At 42.3% G+C, this 23,769-nt stretch overlaps 1 pseudogene; it reads right to left on the bottom strand.

Annotated features, from left to right (window-relative positions):
• Positions 1–564: 564 nt before the first annotated feature.
• LOC116888012 lies at positions 565–22,429 on the bottom strand (annotated as a pseudogene).
• Positions 22,430–23,769: the final 1,340 nt, after the last annotated feature.

Raw genomic sequence — 23,769 nt, 5'->3', positions numbered from 1 at the left:
GTGGTGGCACATGCCTGTAATCCCAGTACTCAAAGTGTAGGCAGAAGGATCACAAGTTCGAAATCAACTTCAGTTACATTGTGAGTGCAAGGCCAGTGTGTACTATGTGAGACCCTGTTTCAAACTAAAACAACAACAATAACAACAACAACAACAACAACAACAACAACAAAAACAAAAACTGCAAATGGTAAAATCTCAGAGTAAAGAGACAGATCCTGGTCAATGTGAAATTATTGCCAGCTGCTCACAAAGCAGTTATCCCCACAACAAAAGCAGAATCACATGGCAGGCAAGACTGTATATTGAATGATGGATAGACAGCCAAAGGACGGAGCAACACAAATTCAGGTTCAAGGAGCAGTGAAAGCTAGGGAAATGTGGACAGCCCCAAAGGAATAGGACAAGCTACATACAGTTCAATCTGCCTCAGAGGAGGGCAGCCAGATTCTTTTTGCCAGGATTCAGAGATTGGTTTTTCTGATGATGCTTTCACGGTCTCCCATGGCAACCTGGGTGTCTCCTGCAACTTCAGCCTTATCAGCTTGCAGCCTCCCGATCTTATCAAGTGAAGAGGAGCACTAACTCACAGTGCGGGGTGTGGGGAAACAATCCACACAAACAGCTTCTCTCAGGATGAAAGCGTCACTTAGAAGCTTCTTAGCAGAGTTTGGAGGACAGCATGGTCTAGAGAAATAGACCAGAATGTCACTTCACAGAAACAAAGGGAAGCAAGTCCAGGAGTGCAGGCACTTAAAATTGAAGTCCGTCATCGGTAGTCACACAGCCTGTGTGTCTCTCATCCCCACTCCTCATCATTTTCCTGCAACTGGTTTGCTTAGCCATCTCCCTTATTAGCGTACTCTGTTTCTACCATATGTACATAGCATATTATCAAATTAAAAATGTCTGGTTTTTTGAAGCCATGTTTAGAAATTTGCTCAGTGTGCTAGCGGATTTCTAGGTTTAGTCTTGTTTTAGCTTTTTGTTTTTTGTTTTTTGTTTTTTGTTTGTTTGTTTGTTTGTTTTCTGAGACAGGATATCTCTGTGTAGCCCTGGCTTTCCTGGAATTTACTGTCTTGAATTCAGAAATCAGCCTGTCTCTGCCTCCTGTGCGCTGGGATTAAAGGTAGGAGCCACCGTACCGTGCCCAGCTAGGTTTAGCCTTAACCACTTCATTAGAACACTCATTGGTACCATATATAATATATGATACAACGATGCATTCACTTGAGCAAAAGTGAAATAACATTAAAAGGTACAAAAGGTGATTACTTCCTGTCTGTCACGTGTGCCCGGTTCTTTCTTTTTAAATTTTTTTTTACATTTAATATTTGTGTGTATGGAGTTTTTGCTTGTATGGACATATATGCACCACATGCATGCCTGGTGCCTGCAGAGGTCAGAAGAGGATGTCATGTCCCCAGAAATTAGAGTTGCGCAGGGTTGTGAACTAGCATGTGTGGAAGCCGGACACCAAAGCCCAGTCTTCTGCAAGCGCATCAGTTGCTCTTAGTGCCTGAGCCAGGACTACGGTCCTGTCTCCGGTTCTTTCAAGACAGGGAAATTATTATTAGGGTCTATTTCTGAAGGGGGGCCCTTTGTTTTAAAGACAACATATAAAGCAATGGGGCTTCCTGGTGGTATTTTCAAACATGTATCTCATAGAGCATCCTCATTTATTTTTCTCCTTCTCTACCCTTCCCTGTGCTTCCTGCCTCTCTGACTGAGTCCTTTCCTTTCCCCAGGGAGTCCCTCCTCTGCTCATCAGTCCCTTAAGATCCTCCTGCTATTTTATGACCAATACACAAACGCACACATATATGTACAAGTATTTACAAGGTAGGTTCTGTGTATAAGAGAAAACAATTAGCATCTCCTAAGTTTGGCTTATTTTCTTTAACATAATAATATTCAGTTCACCAAATTTCCTGCAAATGTGATTTCAGTTTTCAGGACTTACTGTTTCATCATAAGTGCATGCATGCATGCATGTATGTATGCATGTGCGTATGTGTGTGTGCATGTGTGTTTATATACACATGTGCATATAGAGGGTTGTCCAAGGAAGCCAGAGCTGTAGATCCCCTGGAGCTGGAGTCACAGGTCGCTGTGAGCTGTCTGATATGGGTACAGGTAAGGAAACCTAGTTCCTCTTAGCTGAAGAGCCCCAATTTAAATTTTTCTCTTTAGCCCCATTTTAATCTTTCTTGCTATCAGTGTCTCATATAACTTACCAGAGTCAACTCCTATAGCTGACATTGGAGCTTCTATCAGATATACAGAAGAATTCTAAAATCTCAATAGTAAAATGTCAACCCAGCTAACGATGCACATAAGAGCTGAATCTTAAAATAAAATAAAATAAAAAGGGTTGGGGCTTTAGTTCAGTGGTAGAGGGCTTGCCTAGCAACCGCAAGGCCCTGGGTTCGGTCCCCAGCTCTAGAAAAAAAAAAAAAAAGAGCTGAATCTTGTGTTAACCTGTAAATATCTAAAGATTTGCAAATGACCAAAGAAAGGAGCTGGAAAAGTAGCTCAAGTGGAGTGCTAGCCTAGCATGCACAGAGCATAACTATCACATGCTAACGTGTGCTAAAGGAAGGAAAATCCAAAGAAATGCATAGGATATGGCGCAATTCAACTCAATGAAATGCCAGGTTATTCTCAGCACTTTACAACCAGATTCGGTGGTGCACTCCAACAATCCCAACCCTTGGGACATGCAGGCTGAAGATCACAAATTCAAGGTCCGTCTGGGATAGAGAGAGAATTTGAAGCCATCCGGGTATATATGAGACCTTATCTCCAAAGAAAAACTGCAAAATAAAAAACCGAAACACTCAAAAATCTTTAGCCACTGGAAAAATGCAAAGAAAAACTACAATGAGTTACCACTTCCCCATTACAAGACAAAAAAGCAGAAACAAGAACTTAAGATACACCTCACTGGGAGAATACTGCTAGCATGCAAGTGTCCTGATTGCCAGCACTAGAAAATAGGGATTTTTTTTAAAGCTAATAGCAAGATTTGGGGACGATACAGTGACTCCGAAATACTCTTAGACCACTGGTGGTACAATACAGCAGCTGCTTGGAAAACCAGCTAAGTTCCTCAAAACTGTTAAACTAGTTACCATATGGTCCAACACTTCTCCTCTTCGGTCTTTCTTGAAGAGAAATGAAAGCAAAACTTGCACATGGATATTCATTAAGGTACCAATCATGAAAGCCATGAACTCACCAGCAGATAAGTAAGAGTATATACATACAGTGCAACATTATTCCTTTTTTAAGGTAAAAAAGAAAATGAAGGCAAGAGAAAGCTTTAAACACAGACCAGTACCACACAGTAGCGTATGCTAAGGGAGGGGAGATGCAAAGAAATACACAGTATATGGCACAATTCAATCCCATGAAACGCCAGGCAAATCTAGAAGCAAAGCACACGCCAGGTTGCCTGGGATCAGACAGCAAGGGTGGAGCTACACCGTGATACTAAAAAGTGCAGTTTCTTTTTTGAGAAGCCAAAAAAACACGCCGGATTTAGATGGTGGCGGCAGTTGCAGGGGTCTGGAAACAAACCACCCAAAAGCCACTGAACTGTCTACTTGAAAAAGAGAGAGAGATCTATTTTGGTTTATGTGTACTGGGTATTTTCCCTACATGTTTGTCAGAGGAGATAGGCCCAGAACAGAGCCCTCAATCAACTCAGCAAGACACTAGTGAGCTCAGAGACTGAAGTACAGGGTCTACACCAGGTCCTCTGCAAATATATATATAAGAGTCTCTGACTCTTTTGCCTATTCTTGAGATTCTTCTCCTCCTATTGGGTTGTTATCTCCAAATTTGATATGATATTTGCTTCATCTTATTATATTTCATTTTGTCATGTTTCCTTCTTATCTCTTAGAAGCCTGTTCTTTTCTCTTTTGTTTTTAGTTTTTTGAAGACAGGGTTTCTCTGTGTAGCCCTGGCCTTCCCAGAACATGCTCTGTCGACCAGGCTGGCTTCAAACTCAGAGATCCATCTACCTGACTGTTCCTCTGGGACTGGACTTAGAGAAGGGTTTTGATATGTCATAATGTATAAATTTTTTTGAATTATTGAGTTTCTCTAAGTATATTTTGAGTGCTAATTTCGAAAAAGTAGGAAGTTTCCATTTGGGGAAAAATGGAAATAGCTTTATTTCCTATGGTTTTCTTTTCTTTTCTTTTCTTTTCTTTTTTTTTTTTTTCGGTGCTGGGGACCGAATCCAGGGCCTTGTGCTTGCTAGGCAAGCGCTCTACCACCGAGCTAAATCCCCAACCCCTAGAATATTTTTCTTTTGATGTTAAAATATTATAATAACCAATTTTATATGTCATTTTATGTATGGAATTGAGCTGCAGGATAAAAATCTGAGGAATGGGAGCTGAAGAGCTGGCTCAATGGTTAAGAAAACTGGCTGCTCTTCCAGAAGACACAAGTTCAAGTCACAACACCTATTTGTCAGCTCAGAATCATCTGTAACTCTAGCTCTAGGAGATCTGATGCCCTCTATTGACTTCTGTGTGCTCAGGCAACACGAGTGATGTAAACATACATACAGGTAAAACACCCAGGCCACATAAAAGAGTTTAAATTGAGGCATGCAATTCTGGATCACCAACAATGCATGCATCTAAAGTTAAATGTTAAACATCATTCATTTTACCTCCAAAGGAATAGTATTCACTTTTATAGATGAGTGCTCAATTTATACCAGCAACATTTTCAATTTCTTTTGCCCCTATATTGTCAGCAAGGCATTATCAAGCTTTTGTATTTTTCCCAGTTTGAAATGTAAATGTGTTTCTTTAGGGGTGTGGCTGCTGGTAGGTTGCCTGAACTTCATAAGTAGCCCCACCCCACGAGCAGACAGACAGCAGGAATTGGACTCAGTGGATTATTTTTAAAAAGAGAACAAGGAATTGGGAGAGGATGTGTTGAGAGTGTAGAAGGAGTTAGAGTAGGGTAATGGGCTGGATATGATAAAAAAATTACTGCATCTATGAAATCCTCAAATGTTTTTACATATATATATACATATGTAAGTGTATACATATATACATATGTAAGTGTATATGTATGTGTATGTACACAGAGATGTGTGTTTCTATGTATATACAGGGTTTAAACAGGCTGTTTCTAACAGGCTGTAGCTCAAACTGGCCTCAAATACCACTCCCATGACATGGTCTTTCTGTGCAGTCCCGGCTGTCCTGGAAGTTGCTATGTAGACCAGATTGGCCTTGCACTCAGAGATCTGCCCGCCTCCCCTCCCGAGGGTTGGGATTAAAGGCCTGTGCCACCACAGCAGCTCCTATTTCTATTTTCATGGAGGAGGCAGCATCACCTCACAATGCAGAACACATTAGTACTACTTCCTTTTCTTTTCTGCTAGTTTTCCTGTTTCTTGTTGACTTCTAGGGCTTGACTACAGACTGAGGAAAACAGTTTTTGTAATATTTACTAAAATTGATTTCTGTGAGTGAAATTGTTTATGGTGCTTTGTGTCATGTAAAAGTTTCAGGGTTTTTTTTTCTCCATAGTTTTATTGAAACATTATTTGATACAATCTTTATTGATACATTATTTGATATACCATTTATATAGCTCAGTGGTTGTTAGTATATTGAGAGCGCGCACTTACCACTATCAGCACTTTTGGAACATTTTGATTAGCCCAGTAAGAGCCCTTGTACCTCTTAACAGCCATACCTCGCATTGGACTCAAACCCACTGAAACTCTGTTTCTACAGACTTGTCTACCCGAACATTTTCTATAAAAAGTATTATTTAGTATTCTCCCTCTCCCTCTCCCTCTCCCTCTCTCCCTCCCTCTCCTTCCCTCTCCCTCCCTCCCCCTCCCCCTTCGTTCCCCCTTCCCCCGGTGTGTGTGTGTGTGTGTGTGTGTGTGTGTGTGTGTGTGTGTGTGTGTGTGTGTTTGTGGTATAAACTTGTATGTGGAAAGTGTACTTGCCCATACAGGTACATGTGGGGGACATGGGGTGAGCTCTCTCTGCCTCTGACTCCCAGGTTCTGAGATTAAAGGTGTGCACCTCCACACTCAACAATTACAAAAGTTTGTGACGTTGGGACGTCTTCCTCAATAGCTTTCCATTTTCATTTGAGACAGGGTACCACTCAACCTGGCGCTCATTAATTGGCTAGGTGGCTGGTGAGTGAGCCCTCAGGATGTCTCTGCCTCTCAGCACTGAAGTGGGGTGACAGATGTGTGCTGGCATATCTGACCTAGTGTGTGGGCTTCTGTGACTGGCCACTGGATATGAAGCCTTTACAAATGACTTATGAATAATTGTCCTATACCATGAGATGTCTTTTCACTTTTGGGGTGGTTATATTTGCAATATAAAAGGGTTTTTTTTTTTGTTTTGTCCTGACTTTAATGGTATTTTTCTTTTTTTCCTTTGGGCTTTTGATAACTGTATTAAAGAAGACTGCTTAACAAGGTCATGAAGATTTTAAATGTATTCTTCTAAAAAGTCTATAGTTTTAGCTCTCACATTTAGTTCTGGGATATATATATATATATATATATATATATATATCTGTTTTAGTTTTGTTCTGTAGAGACAGACTCTCAAATAGCACTGGCTGGCCTCAAACTTACTATGTAGCCAAGGATAGATGACCTTAAACTCCTGCTCCTCTTGTTTCTACCTCCCAAGTGCTAGAATTATGGACATTTATCTCCACTCCCAGTTTAGTTGTTATACATTTTTATTTCATAACTGTGAATGGTTTAATAAAGGTGGACACTACATAAATAATAGCCATCCTGTCAAATTAACTTATCAACAGTTGCTTTGCATCCCTACTCCCCACAATGCTCATGGAATAAAATCACTGAATGATCAACTTCTTAGAAAAAATTCCCAGGGCTGGAGAGATGGCTCAGCATTTAAGAGCACTGTCTGCTCTTGCCAAGGATCTGAGTAAGGTTCCCAGAACCCACATGGTAGCTCACGACCATCTGTAATTCAAGTTCCACAGGATCCAACACCCTTTTCTAGCTTTCTTGGGCACCAGACATGGTGCCCATACATACACATAAGCAAACACTCATATACATAAAATAAAAATAAATCGTCTTTAAAGCTACTGTGGAAATCAATGTGGAAGTTTCTCAAAAAAAATTTAAAACAGAACTACCATATGACTCAGCCATACCCACTGGGTTATAATATACCTAAAGGATTCTAAGTCTGCATATTGCAGAGATAAATGTACATCCAAGCTTACTGCCGCTTTAGTCAATAGGACGGAAGGAGAAACAGTCTAGGTGTTTATCACGAGATTGTTAATGTGACATAGGGCTGGGGCGGTAACTCCGTATTAGGACCTATGTTTGGATCCACAGTTTCCATCCAAGAGCTAGGTGGCAGCACAGGTCTGCACCCTCAGCACCGGGGGTGAGGGAATGGAGAAAGGCAGATAGCAGGACTCGCGGGCCAGCCAGCCTAGCTTAAACAACGCGCTTCAGAGTCAGTGACCTCTACCTAAGAAAGATGGGAGGTCAGAGAGGTGGCTCACCGGATAAAGGTGCTTGCCACCGAGGCTGATGAGCTGAATTTGATCCCCAGGATCTATGTGGTAGGAAAAAAACCAACTCCTTCAAACTGTCCTTTGGCCTTCACATATGCACACATTAGCACAGAGAAAAGACAGGCCAAAGGAGGTGGAAAGGAATAAAAAGAATGCACTCAGTGTTGAAGTCAGGCATTGACATATGCACACACACACACACACACACACACACACACACACACACACACACATGAATGGAATTTTATTCAGCTAAAGAGACAAATAAAATTATGATATTCACAAAGAAATAAATGGAACCGAGATCATTCTTAAGTGAAATGACATGATTTGTGGGGGCATAGATAGAAGGTGGACAATATTAGAGGAAAGGGGGCATAATGAAATAAAAAAGATAGAAGGGGTGCACTAGAACAAAGCATATGATACATGTATGACAGTGTCACAGAAATAAACGAAGGGACAGTAAGTTAGGGCGGCCGAAATGGCTTAGCTGTAAAGGGGTTTGCTGCAGTCTGATGACCTGAGTTTGAATCTCAGGATCCACAGGGTAGAACAAAAGAACGAATGCACACAAATACCTCTCCCCCATAGTAAATAAATGTAAAAACAAAAATATGAAACCAATTCCTCTGCATGCTAAACAAAAAATCATAAATAAAATAACTGCCTTTTATTCTATGTCTTCTAAATTTTCACTTGGAAATCATAGCACAATTACTTTTAAAAAAATCCTATCGTTTCCTGGGGTGCATTTATGGATTCCCCATTTTTCACATGTACCTCGCTGAATTTACTTAGTCTAGATTTATATCCAACTTTTTTTGCAGTGTCTATACAGTTGTCAATTACAATTTATTTGAGTCCATTTTTACCTCTGATAAGAGGTACCATCTTTAAATCATATTCAAAAACAATAAAAATGGAAGAGTGATTTACAGAGACAGACAATCAAATACAGTGGGGAGACTGAGCCTAATTTTTTATTGTGGATAGAAGCTTTTTATCCCCTTGGATTGTATGAGATAGCAGTCTCACTATGTAGCCATCTGACCTCAAAACCACTATGGAACCCAGCCTCATTTTGAAATCATGCCTTCCTTCCTGGCTTAGCTTCCTGAGCACTGGGATTGCAGATACATATACCACACTCATCTTGAATGGGGGATCTTAATTTATTACCATACTCACTAATCTGTTCAGGACTTAACCTTATTTTCTGGAATTAACACTGGCCACTTGTTTTTTCCCAGAAAAATTACAGATTTTCACATGCATTATCTATCTGTCTATTGTCTATTTATCTTCTCTACCTTCCTACCTACGTACATATATCTACCTCTTATCTACCTTCCTACCTACACCTATCTATCTATCTATCTATCTATCTATCTATCTATCTATCTATCTATATCTCCCTTTCTTCCTTCTTCCTACCTACATCTATCTATCTATCTATCTATCTATCTATCTATCTATCTATCTATCTATCTATCTTGGCTTTTCCAGACAGGATTTCTCTGAATAGCACTATCCGTCCTGGAACTCATTCTGTAGCCCAGGCTGGCCTAAAACTAAGAGATCCATCGGCATCCGCCTCCCGCAGTAGGATTAAAGGTGTGTACCACCACCGCCAGACTCAAATATTTGTTTTTAGAGCAAGCTCTAAGGAATACGTTCTTATACTGGGGAAAAAATTATCAGAGAGTGTGACAGCACACTTTGTGAGGCATTGCCATAAAATCAAGACCAATCTGGTCTATGTAGTGAACTCCTAATCAGACAAGGCTACATAGTGAGACCTTGTCTAAAACACAAAGCCTTCAAATCTATAATTATATTGCTTTATTATTTATAGCTATGTTTTTACTCTTTTATGTTCTTGACTAGGCTTATTTAGCCATTTTTTATAACAACATTTATTTGTCATATCTTTTGTTTTGTAATTTATTGATATATAGTGTCCTTTGAGACAAGGTCTCACTATGTATTCCTGCCTGGCCTGGAACTCTCTTTGTAGGCCAGACTGGCTGAAAACTCAGAGATCTGCCCGCCTCTGCCTTCCTGAGTGCTGGGATTAAAGGCCTGCGCCACACCTGGCTAGATTTTTTACCGTTAGTGTTTGAGAAAGGATCTCACTATGAAGCCTACACTGCTACAACTAATGTTCTTCCTGTTTCTGCCTAAGAGCTGACTTTGTAAACAGGAACCACTAAACCTGGCGTTTTGGATTCCCTTTTAAAAGTAGACTATTTGTATCAATTCTGTGAGGATGTATATATACACACAATGTATTCTGCTCATATTCTGCTCCCCTACTTCTCTCTATAACTGTTCCCATATCCACCCCTTACCCCTCACTCCTTCCAACTTCATGTCTTTTTGTAAGAACCCATCAAGTCCCATTTGTGATTCCTATATACATGCTATGGAACTATCAACCAGAACATGGTCAATCTAACAGGGATCATACCCCCAAAGAAAATGTACTCGCCTTGCCCTGACAGCCATCAACTCTCAACAGCTCCTCATGTAGGGGTGGGGGCTCATGAGCTCCATCTCCTCCCATGCTAGAATGTTGGCGGCTAGGATGTGCAGGCAACACAGACGTTGTGAGTTCATGAGTGCAGTGTGGTCCAGCCATGCTGAGAATCCATCGTTCCTCCCAGTTCCTCCCTAAACATTGCCTCTTGCCTCTTATCTTTCTGTCCACTAGTTTGCAATGGTCCCTAGGCCTTGGCGGGCTTATCTGTGGCTAATCATTCCAAAAACCCTTAGTCTCTGTACTTTGACCTATAATGAGAAAACATAATTTAAAGTTTTAAAAACATACCACAAAGTATCGTCCCGTCCTGTTAGAATGGTAAGGTTAAAAAGAAAGACTTAAGGGCTGGCAAGATAGCTCCATGGGTAAAGGCACTTACCACCAAGCCTGATAAACTAGGCTCAATCTCCAGGACCTACAAAGAGAGTGACAATTCCCACACATTGGTCCTCTGACCTCCCTACATACACTGAAGTACACACACACACACACACACACACACACACACACACACACACACACACACACAAAATGAATGCATGAACATATGAACATAAAAATATTTTTTAACTAGAAATGTGGACTTGGTGGCACACACCTATAATCCCAGGACTTGAGGGATAGAGATACAGGAGGATTGAGGGTTCAGGGCCAGCCTTGGCTACATGAAACCTGTCTCAAAACAAACATATACAGGTAAGCAAGATGGCTCAGCAGGTAAAAGTACTTTCAGCATAAGCCTTGGGACCTGAGTTTGATCCTCAGGACCCAAGGCAGAAAGAAGGACAAAACCAAGTCCTAAAGGTTGTCCTCTGACCTCTACACGTAAGCTTCAGTGCGCATAACTCTCTACCTCCCCACTTACATTGATAAATTATCTCAAATTTAACTAAATACCAAAAAACTACAAAAAATATACAGATACAATATAACATGCTAGCAAGTACCTGGAAAAGGGGGGGACTTTAAAACACTGTTGGTGGGAATGAAAAATCAATGCAGTCATAATGAAATACAATATCGAGATTCCTCAAAAAATGAAAACTAAATCTACCAGATGACACAGCTGTACCACTTCTTGGAGCAGCCAAAAGGGAATGAAATCACCATATCAATGAGATATCTGCATTTACATTTCTTACTACATTATTCCCAACAGACAAACAAGATTTCTATCAATAGATGAATGCATAGAGAAAATGTGGTAAATAAAAACTGGGCTATTATTCAGCTATAAAAGAGAACAAAAGCCAAACATTTGCAAGGAAATGCTGGTGGAGGAAATAAGCGAAGGAGATATATATTCTCTCATCTTCATATCTTTTAAAAGGCAATCAGATCCCTACTGTTCATCATGATTTTGGGGTGTGTGTGTGTGTGTGTGTGTGTGTGTGTGTGTGTGTGTGTGTGTACACAAACATGGAGACCAGATGGCAACTTCAAGTGTCATCTTCAGGAACGTCACCTGCCTCATTTGAGATAAGGCCTGTCATTAGCCAGAAGCTCACTAATTAGGCTAGACTGGCTGGAGCAGGCTAGCCCTGTTATATTTCCCTAGTGATGGGATCACTACAGCGAACATCAATTTAAAAAAAAAATTGTCCTTCCTGATTTGAGAGGGTTGGTTTTCCAAAATACTATATTGAAATTTTTTTGATCATTAAGATTTTTGGTACTCTCTTAAAAATTTGTAACCACACCAAGTACCTGAGTTGTCTCACCCTAGACAAGCCCTTATAATGAATTCTTAAAGTGATATTATCAGGGACTGGAGAGGTGCCCCACAGTTAAAGAGCACTAACTATTCTTACAAAGGATACAAGTTTGGTCCCTGACATCAATTTGTTAGTAAACAACTGTCTATAACTCAAGTTTCAGGGTATCTGATGCCCTCTTCTGGCATGCATGGGCTTGTGTGAATATGTGTGCACATAAACTTATTCAGATTCATACACATAATTTTAAAAAAAACCTTATTTTTAGAGTGGTATATTGAACCAGGTATAGTGGGACACACCTTAAATCTCATCACTCAGGATCAACAGGCAATCGGACCTCTGTGAGTTCAAGGCCAGCCTGGCCTACATAATGAGTTCTACGACAGCCAGCACTACATAGTGAGACCCTATCTAAAAATAAACAACCAAATAAATACAGATAAATGAAGTAGTATAATGATAATTTTTCTTTCTTTTTCTTTGTTTCTCCACATTGTTCACATTATGCATAAAAAAGCACGAATTACTCTGATCTTTAGAAAAATAAGTTTGGTTTTCGATTGTTTTTTAATGAGTGGGTCTTTATCCCATGCTGGCTTCAAACTCACTACATAGCCAAGGATGATCTTGAACTTCACGTCCTCCTGCCTCTACCACCCCGGCTCACTCTTATATGCTGATGAAGACCAATGCCATGCACCATACACGGTAGGCAGTTACTCTACCAACTGAGCTATACCCCCGGCTCATGGGAAAATGATACTGAAAAAAAAAAGGCAAGACTCACTCAATGAAGTTCTTTGTGCTTTCACCAGGGGGCTTGCAAGAAACAAACACTAGGGTGTGGGTGGCCCTGCAGTTCCGAACGGCTCGCATCACTCTGTGATCTGAAGGAGTGAGCATCTCATTAATATAATTAACACTATAGTTCCATATTCCAAACATCCTGAGGACTACTAAGGAATGGAGAAGCTACTTCAAGGCCATCTCATGGGGAGCCCCTAAGTCTGCTATAGGAAGAAAGACACAGAACTGGTGGGCACCATGGGGGAAGTGGACAATCCTACACATGCAGAACAGCAGCCAAGGTGTCCTCCCTCCTTACACAGGCCAGCATGGGCAGGGCTCACCACAGCAACAGTCAACTTCTCATCTTTCTGTGACTTTAACAGTTGTGGCAAAATCGTCTCTGCTCTGCCAGCATGAAACTCACAGTTGGTGACACCTGTGGAAAAGACGACCATGTGGCATAACTTAAGCCCAACAAGTGGGAAGCGTTAGCATTATAGAACTATACGATACTGCAGCCAGAGTCCTGCCTTTCCCTTTGGCTCCAGTGTACCTCTGAATAGCAAAGAAAATGCTCTTGGACCTGCTGCAGGTACTTTCCCTTGGAAAGGCTGAATGAGCCTTCCAGCTGGAGTGATGAGACAGACAGCATGTAAGTACCCACAATACAATGTAAACCTGCCTTCCACTCAGGAGTGCTCTTTATTAAGCCATCACTTTCACTTGAGACCTCAAACTGTCTGGAAGTTAGGCATTTAACGCATCTATAATCCCAGCACTTGGGCAAAAGAAAGAGATAAATAAAGGGCTTTCAAAGGCCAGTCATATAAAAAAAAAAAAAAAAAAAACAAAACTGAAAGAATTGTCTGGACGTAGAATAAAAGACAGAATACAAACTATTTTCTATATTGCGATTGTCGTTTTATTTAAGGAAAAGGCTCTACTTTTTAAAATTGTGGGTTTGTTTGGTTTGTTTGGTTTAAGACAGAGCCCCACTATACAGCCCCACTGGCTGGCTCTGAACTCACTATATAGACCAGATTAGCCTTGAACATATAGAAATCTACCTGTCTCTCTCTCTGCCTCTCAGGGGCTGGAATTAAAGGTGTTCACCCCAATGCCAGGCTGAAACTCTACATTTGAAACTGATTGTATTAGCTCTGGTGCCTTCAGAGTTGAATTAAAGCAGGTTCTTCTATTATGGTCAACATTTTATCACTTCCCTTCCTACCAACTAGGCTTGTACTCACCTTGGGTTCATCTATACAATGAAAAAAGAAAAGGTTATTAAGACTTCTTCTTGAAAACCCCAAAATCCTTCTCTGGTTACTCTAGAATTCAGCATCCCATAAAAGTTGGGGATTCAAGTAGGTCCTCCTTTCCATATTAACAACTGCACTTCTGTATTGTTGTTTGTTTTTGCAGTGCTGGGAAATGGGCCCTTGGGTCTCATATATGTTAAGTAAGCAGCCTGCCACAGAGCTCTATCTCTAGGCCCTTCTTCAACTCCCATCTCATAAGTTCACCTCAGGATCTGGTCTAGATACCATTAAAGGCTGCACTCCACCTGGCATCCTCTATTGCCTGCTCCACCAGCTCAAAGCCATGAACCTGGGAGGCACATCGAGCCAGAGAGAGGCCAACCACACCAGGAGAAGTAAAAAATAAGAGGTTATATTTGTGTTTATATAACCAACATGGTTATATTTATACCATCAGCACTACTCCCTCCTGCCACCCTTGAAAAGACTGTAAGTTCTAAGTAGATGGCATTTGAGACCTAGACAACATAGACTTTTCCTAGGAAGGCCACTTGCCTGTTCCACAGCAAGTGTCTAGGAGGATGCTATCAGAGTTCACTCTCCTCAGCTCCCTGATGATCCGATACAGAATCTCTGCACCAGCAGTATTAACCTGGAAGAAGGCATCTGGAGAGATTCGAATCTTCAAACCCAGAAGATCTTCAAAGATGTAGGGCTCCCCAAACAGGAGCTAGTAGGGGGACTGCTGATGGCTGCAACGGGTCACGGTGCTAGGAAAGAAACAAGGAAGACGGGATTTTAGAATGATGGACTATAATATATACCTCTTACTGCTTGGGCGGAAGGGGCATCCCAAGCCTGTTATCTGGGAGACACAGCTTTCTCACCATGGTGCTGGGACTTCCACATGATTTGCACTCTTGAGGGATGGAGGTCCAGGTACACACTCCGTTTACATTCTTTTTGTTTTTGATTTGAGTTAAAAACATACCCCTTCACTTTATATTCTAAGCCTGGGTTTCCCGGATGTAGCTGGCACATGAAGGCAGATCTAACTAACTTCTAGGCCTCCACTCTCAAGAACCATTACCAACAAATAAACTACATGCTATGCAGTCCAAACCTCCTGCTTCCTGACTGGCTGCTCCAGGCTTACCTTTCCTGAAAATAAAGTGAGGTCAATTCACAGACCACTCCAGGGCCTTTAAGCAGAAAAATCCTTCAAGGTCACCTTCTGAACATAGAGCTCCTCCTGCCCAGAACAAGAAACAAAGAGCCAAGGAAAGACTCATCTCTGACAAATTCTCTTGTGCTTAGCTACAGTAACCAGCCCCACAGGAGTCAGACAAGACGACACATTTCTCAAATCCTATTATAAATAACACTTAGCATAAAGCAATGTTCTGCAGGACAAAAACAACAACAACAGGCTATTTTCACATCTCAGTAGAAATGTTGCTTGGCTTTTCAGCTTTTGACAAATCTCATACAATAGAACTGGCACTTTCTCTAGTTTGAGCCTCTAATAGTTCTCTACAGGAAGTGTGAGTTATTCTCATAAACAAGGAGCTAAACTAAGCTCCTGTCCCATCATGCACAGAAAATAACCTTTCAAATCCTTTCCTATTTCTCCGCTTTCGCTATCCCAACCACCCACTCAAGTATCACCTCAGAAGATGTGAGTCCTGGAACAAATGAACCAGGAAACAGGAAAGAAAGAACATGGTGGGCGCCGGCCGGCCAGCAACACAACTAAGTAGATAAAGGTATTTGCCATCAAGTTGAATGGCCTGTGTTTAATCCCTGGAACCCACATGAGGAAAGGACGGAACCAGACACACAAGTTATTCTCTGATATCCAATTAAATGAAAAAAGAAAATAGCAAACACAGGAACTCCTTTTATCTGATTATAGAATATATCAAAATTCTAATATTGCTATAATCACTACAGACTAGCTTGGCACACAGACACAGGCTTATAAGCCAAGTCACAGCTATAGAATTAAAAAGACCAACCAGGCCAAGAATCAAAGGACTCAGAGTCAAATCGTAGCTTTGTAGTTAACTGGGTCTTTCACCTTCCATGTGACTTTGTCTCCATTTGTTGATCTATAAAATGAAGGTGATAACATTCCTCTTATGCCTACCTACTTCATAAGCTGGTTGAAATAGCCAACTCGGTATAGGGACATTTCCATATGAAGCTGTCTGTGTTGATTAGGGTCTTGTTGTTTTATCAACAGGACTGATGATGGTATGATCTAGGAAGGAGCCCCAGTTGAGGAACTGCCTCCCTAGGATTTGTCTGTGGGCATGTCTATTGGATATTTTCTCAATTCATGCTTGTTTTTAGACAGCCCAGCCCACTGTGAGTGGTGCAATCCCTGGCAAGATGGTCTCCAGGTGTATACAAAAGCAAAGCGAGGCCGAAGAGAGAGTTGGTTTTGTTGTTAAGAGCACTTGTTGCCATGGTAGAGGACCCAGGCTGGATTTCCCAGCACTCATGTGGTGGCTCCCAACTGTCTGTAACTCTAGTCTCAGAGGATCCAAAGCCCTCCTCTGACCTTCCTGGATTCCACAAGGTGCATATGTACACATGCATACACTCATACACATAAAACACTTTTTAAATCTAAAAATAAAAGCAAAATGAGTAAGCCAGTAAGCAGCATTCCTCCCTGACCTCTGCTTCAATTGTTGCCTCTAAGCTCCTGCCTTGAATTCTTCCTCTGACTTCCCTTCACAAATCTCATACAATAGAACTGGCACTTTCTCTGCTTTGAGCCTCTAATCATTCTCTACCTTTAGCAATGCCTTTATCTACTCAGCCGTCTTGCTGGCCATCCAACGCCCACCATGTTCTTTCTTTTCTGTTTCCTGGTTCATTTGTTCAGGACTCACATCTTCTGAAGGTGATACTTGAGGTTAGGTGGTTGGGATGGACAGAATATGAAAGGATTTGAAGGTTGTTTTTCTGTTTGTGTGATGGGGCAGGAGCTTTGGTGATAGGTGAAATCTTTCTTCCTTAAGCTGCTGTAGTCACAGTGTTTTATCCCAGCAATGAAACCAAACCAGAAGACAGTCTGGAAGGATTCTGAGCCTTACACAAATGGAAGTCAGAGTCTGGAAAGCGGCGTGTATTCAGATTATAAAGTTGGACATGCAAATCTCTATGGAAATAGCTTTTGGATTCAGTTGAGCCTACTACTGTGAGCAAAGTGCTTGTAAAAATGCTTGGGAATCCATGTATAGTAATTATCTTTGTGATTTGATTATGCCAGCAGCATAGTTAAACTATATTCTTACCAACTCTTCATCCTCAAACCTATTCTCTAACCTACATAAATACCCTATGGTGTAGTTTCTGACATCTGTCCTAAAACTTCAATGAAATCTGTAGTGTAAAAATAAATAAATCATTTTTTTTTAAAGTGGCTTCTTACCCTGCTAGGCTTGCTTGACTTAATCCCTGGGGATGAAAAGTGACAATAGCCGTTGTGTGTCCTGGCCTATTGGTTGGAACTATGAGTTCACGCCAGTGACCACCTTCATGAAACAAAAGGCAGGGTTCCACTGAAGACTGTCACAGGAATACTTACTTCATAGTACTAAGAAGAAACTGCTATTAAGTTAAACATAGCATAAGACACAAGTCCCACAGTCCATTATTCCTTCTGGCTCTCAAAATGCATATGTCGAAGACTTTACCCCCAGATTCTCAGAACATGACTGTACTTGGAAACAGATCTTTAATGAGGTGATAAAGAAGCTAGGTAGGCAGGGTAGACAGCATACATACTTCAAGGATTCAAGAGATTGAGGTCAAAGAATCTCAAGTTTAACATCATTCTAGGCAAACAAGGGAGTCTCTCAAAGGTACATTAAATTAGGAGGAGGCCATTAAGCACACTTAATTCAATCCGATCAGCATATTTGTAAGAAGAGAAAAAGTAGAGGTGGGAATATAGCTCATCTGGTAGAGTGCTTGCCTGAAATACAAGAAGTACTAGGTTTCCCATTTCCAGCACTGCATAAAAACTGGGCGTGGCAGCACATACTTGTACTACCAGCCAGCGCTGGGGAGGTAGAAGCACAGGAATCAGAAGTTCAAGGTTATCCTTGGCTATATAACTAGTTTGAAGCTAGCCTAGGCTACATGAGAGCTTGTCTAGAAGAAGTGGGAAGAAAGAGGGAGAAGGAAGAAGAGAAGATGGAGAAGGAGGAAGGAGGAGAAGAAGAAAGATGAAAGAAAGAAAGAAAGAAAGAAAGAAAGAAAGAAAGAAAGGAAGGAAGGAAGGAAGGAAGGAAGGAAGGAAGGAAGGAAGGAAGGAAGGAAGGAAGGAAGGGAGGGAGGGAGGGAGGGAGGGAGGGAGGGAGGAGGCGAGCACAGAAAATCATCACAAGGACTAAATATGCAGAGGAAAGAGCATGTGGGGCCACAGCATAAAGATGGCCATAGGCCTGAAGAACAAAACAAACCTGCTGGACCCTGCTCTTAGACTTGTAATTTCAAGACAGGAAAGAACTAAAGTTCTGTTGTTTATCCCTCTGGCATGTGGTGATTTAAGTAGCCCTAAGGAGACAAGTGACATAAAAACGCGTTCCTGGCCAGCTGTGTTAACACATCTCTCTAATCCTAGAACCCGGGAGGCTGAAGCAGAAGGACTCAGAGTTCCAGGTTTGCCGGGGCTATGCAGCCAGTCCTTGCCCTATGACCTTATGGACGACATCGCCATTTTTATATTCTAAACTCCTAAGTTTCCTGAGGGTTTAGCACTAGATCCTTAATCTGGCACATAATACATGCTCAATGATATTTTTAGAAGTAGGCATAAATGAATAAATAACTTATCCAGATGGAAGACCTTGGGTTATTCTATATGTCATACTGAATACAAAGAAGTTTCCATTTCCGTGACAATCCCACAGCTTCCTAATGCTTTTAATTGTGATTCCCTTCTTCACCCCCAACTTCCTGGTGCAAACCTATCATTTCTATTACACACAGCCAGAAAGAAAAAGCTCTAGTGGGCTTGAGTTCAATCCTCAATACCTCCTACAAAGCATAATTAACACCATTTTACTTAGTTACTATGATTTCCATCCCTTGAAGGAAGAAACAGGGATGTAGCTCATTGGTAGAAGACTTGGTAACTTGCACGAGGCCCTGGCTTTGATCCAGAAAACCACACCAAAAAATAAATTAAGACAAAACTCAGTACTACGATGGGACACACTGTCTCATTCATGCATGTCATTTATTCTCCCTTTACATATAATCTAAGCCTACTACATTTTCAAACAAATACAAGGTTTTCTAGGGAAGAAGAAGTTATACCAAAAACAGTGCTACCTGCAAAGAGAAGATCAATGAACGCTACACATTATCATTTTCCCTAAGTTCTATACAGAAGATATATTTTATACTACTGAACATATTTTTCAAATCTTGCCAGGTGTTGAAGTTTGGTCTGTTGCTATATATGGTAATGCTAAATGCTATCTAATTGCCTCAAGACCAGTGAATTCTCACAGTTACTAGCTTTTGTTGTGTAAACTTTGATCCTTGATTTAAAACTATTGGTTAAATAAAAAAAATGACTATAGCCAATTACTGGAGAGATTAGAGGTAGGTGATTTCTGAGATACCTGGTTAGGGGTTGCAGGTAGAAGAGGGAGAAGAAAGGACATGGAGAGAGAGGAGAAAGCTGTCATGAGAGGAGATGGACCATGAGCCCATGTCCAGGAAAAACGGAAAATATTTGGCATATATCACTGAGAGGTAGCCATGGCAGCAGTTAGAAGAGTAGATTAGGGATAACCCCCAGTAATTGTCAAAGCCAAATGAAATAACCATAGTCTGAATCTCATTGATTCATAAGCTAGGTGGCAATAAGTTTAAATTGGTTCAACTACCCTTGGGATTGGGATTTTTTTTTAAAGATTTTTAAAGATGTTTTATTTATTCATTTTATATATGATGAGTACACTGTCACTGTCTTCAGACACACCAGAAGAGGGCATCAAATCTCGTTACAGATGGTTGTGAGCCACCATGTGGTTGCTGGGATTTGAACTCAGGACCTCTGGAAGGGCAGTCAGTGCTCTTAACCGCTGAGCCATCTCTCCAGCCCTGGGATGTTTTTAATTTATACTTCCTACTAGCTGAATCTCTGCTTCTTTTTTCACTCTGTAACCAAACTCGTAAGAATTACAAATGCCACCTGTCTCCAACCCTCTCTTAACCACTTGAGTAAGTTTCCACCACTGTTCCAAACGGATTGCATTAGGTCATCAACTACCTTGAAGTTGAAGTCCAAGGTCCCCTCATCAGCCACACTGGACACAGCTGGGAAGTGTATCTTCTCCTGTTTTGGCTCCCAGATCACCACGATCCTTTGACCTCCATTCCAGCCCCATTTGCCAGCTCCTCCACCCTTCTCAGACTGCTGGTGCAAGCAAACCCTATTCTATTGACAGTCATATAAAAGAACACCGCATACAGTGATGAATATAGTTCATAATACTTGGTGATGATAATATATGATTGCTAACTGCCTTATGTATTTCTTATACAATGCTTTCTATTATTTCATAGTATATTACATACAAATAATGTTCATTGTAAAGCAAACAATGAATTGCCCTGGCAGAGGCCTCATACACCCAGGGTTTACAGCATCCCATGATTGTATCATTTCCCCTGTGCTTGATTATTCTTGGGCTCTTTTGTTTGCTCTGCCTCTTCAGACACCAGGCTGAACTCATACCACGGAGCCTAGTGTTACAGGCCATCCATATGTTTACATAAGTACTGCTCTACTGTGTTCTGGGAACAATGAAATCCCTAAGGCTGTGTTCCCAAAGTAATTCCTGTTGACTCAGTCACATTAAAAAGTCTCCTGAACAAGGTGGGAGAGAGACCTCACCGCCTGGTCAGGTGGGCACTCCTGAGGCTGCAGAGCGGAAGAGACCACCAACACTGCCCACCCTGCCCATCCCTGGCCCCAGGGAAACTGTAAGCCTGGGAGCCTCGAGCTCCCGTGAGGAGAGGGCAGGCAGCAGGGAGCCCTGCGCAGACACGCCGTAGAACCTGGGAAAACAGACAGATCAGCCAGTTCTCACCTGCACAAATCCCGTGAGAGAGGCTAAACCTTCAGAGGCAGACCGCCCTGCTGCAAAGCCAGAAGAGACTGCTCTCTGCACATGCACGAAATTCAAGAGGAAAACACGGAGGCCATCTGGAACCCTGGTGCCACCAGAGGCTCCCGGAAGAGGCCAGTCTGCAGATCTTCCCGGTTGCTGCCACCACATGAGAGCCAGTGAGGCAGCACCCATGTGACGCTTTGAGCCTGGGACCACAGGTAAGACCAACGCTCGCTGACCTGCCAGCGGCTGGTGAGTCTGGGACACACTGGAGGCAAAATTCCCTCTAGGACGGCGCGTCCTGCTGTCAGCAGTCCCACACCCCGCGGATCCCGCCCGCAGCAGCTCCTCTGCTCCCCAAAACCGTGGGAAGAGACCTCACGCCTGGTCAGGTGGGCACTCCTGAGGCTGCAGGCCCAGGAAGGAGACCACCAGCACTGCCCACACCTGCCCACATCCCCAGCCCAAGAGGAGGCTATGAAGGCCTCTGGGCTCCCGTGGAGAGGAGCTTTGGGAGCAGCAGGAGCCCTGCCTGAGACACACTCGGACTAGAAGGAAACAGACCCGGATAAACAGTTCTCTACCCCCAAATCCCGTGGGAGGAGAGCTAAAAGCCTTCAGAGAGGCAGACACCTCTGCAAGAGCCAGAAGACTGCTCTCTGCACTACAATTCAGAGAGAAAACACGAGGCCATCTGGAACAGTCACTGGAGGCTCCCGGAAGAGAAGACAGTGCAGATCTTCCTGATTGCTGCCACCACTTGAGAGAGCCCGTGGGCAGCACCCCTCGACCCAATTTGCACCCTCGGGACCTGAGTAGACCAGCTTTACTGCTGCAAGGCGGCCTGATTGATCCTCAAGACTGCAGGAGGCAGAATTCCCTCAGGGCCGGGCACGTCCTGCCTGTTTGCAGAATCCCACCCCGCGGATCCCGGCCATGGCAGCTCTCTGCTCCCAGAAACCCGTGGGAGAGAGACCTCTCCCGCGCCTGGTCAGGTGGGCACTCCTGAGCTGCAGGCCAGGAAGAGACTGCAGCAACACACTGCCACTGCCCACATCCCTGGCCCAGAAAGCTCCCTTCAGGCCTCTGGGCTCCAGTAGAGCCAGGAGGCTGAGGAGCCCACCAGAGAGACACTTGGAACCGAAGCAGCTCGAACCGGGATAGCTGGTCTCTGCACAAATCCCACACGTGGAGGAGGCTAAACGCAGAGGGCGCAGACACGCCTCTGCAGAGGCTCAGAAGAGAGACTGCTCTCTGCACATTACTGATTCAGAGGAAAAGCACGGAGCCATCTGGAACCTGAGTTTGCATGAGCTCCCGAAAGAGGCGGGCTTAGATCTTCGTTGCTGCCACCGCCAGAAGGCCCGTGGGCAGCGCCATGTTGAACATGAGCCTCCAGGACTACAGGTGCAAATACCAGCTTTTCTACAGTGGTAGCCTGCCTGGGTGAACTCAAGACACGTCCCACTGAGACGCTGAGACCTTAGCAGAGCCTGAAACTACACGAAGCAGAACCCTCTCCCATTAATGAAAGAAAACAGGAAAACAGGTCTCACAACACTCCCTGTGGCTTATAAGCCGATAAATTCAGCCACCAAATACAACGAACAATCAACACTAAGACCAATCTGATGCAACAAGCGCAGAACACAACAACAACAAAACCAAATACTACATGGCATCCTCAAACAATTCTCCAACCAAAACAAAATGAATGTCAAACACACCAGAAAAAGCAAGATCTAGGACTTCAAAATCAGCATTTGATCATGATGCTGAGAAACCAGACTTCGAAGACATGAAGAACTCCCTTAGAGACAAGTAAAGCCTAAATAAACAATCCCATAAAAATCCCTGAAAAGAATTCAGGAAAACACAATCAAACAGTTGAAGGAATTAAAAAATGGAAATAGAAGCAATCAGAAGAACACATATGGAAATAACCCTGGATATGAAAACCAAAAAAGAGACAAGGCTGTAGATACAAGCTTCACAACAGAATACAAGAGATGGAAGAAGAATCTCAGGAGCAGAAGATTCCATAGAAATCATTGACTCAACTGTCAAAAGATAATGTAAAAGGGAAAAAAGCTACTGGTCAAAACATACAGGAAATCAGGACTCAATGGAAGATCAAACCTAAGGATAATGGGTATAGAAGTGAAGACTCCCAGCTCAAAGGACCAGTAAATATCTTCAAACAAAATCATAGAAAAACTTTAACCTAAAAAAAAAGAAGATGCCTTAGGCATACAAAAGCCTACAGAACTCCAAATAGATTGGACCAGAAAAACAAACACCCCGTCCATAATAGTCAAAACACCAAGCACAAAATAAAGAAAAGAATATTAAAAAGCAGTAAGGGAAAAAAGTCAAGTAACATATAAAGGCAGACCTATCAAAGATCCACACCAGACTTTTTAAGCCAAAATATGAAAGGCCAAGAAAGATCCTGGACTAGTATCGTCATACAACCCTAAGAGACACAAAATGCCAGTCAAGCTACTGTGTCCTGCAAAACTCTGGCAAGTGCACAAAGTAGATGGAGAAACCAGAGTTATTCCAGCGGCAAAGACACCAATTTTGCAGCAATATCTTTCTGCAAATCCAGCACTACAAAGGATAGATAGCAGTGGTAAAGCCCAGCGTAAAGGAGCAGCAAGCTGTACCTAGAAGGCAAGAAGCAATGCGTCTTAGCTTTACAGCAAAACAAAGAAACG

Source organism: Rattus rattus, chromosome X, assembly GCF_011064425.1.
Source record: "Rattus rattus isolate New Zealand chromosome X, Rrattus_CSIRO_v1, whole genome shotgun sequence".
In the NCBI taxonomy this organism is placed as follows: Eukaryota; Metazoa; Chordata; class Mammalia; order Rodentia; family Muridae; genus Rattus; species Rattus rattus.
This window is presented reverse-complemented; position numbering and strand designations above follow the sequence as displayed.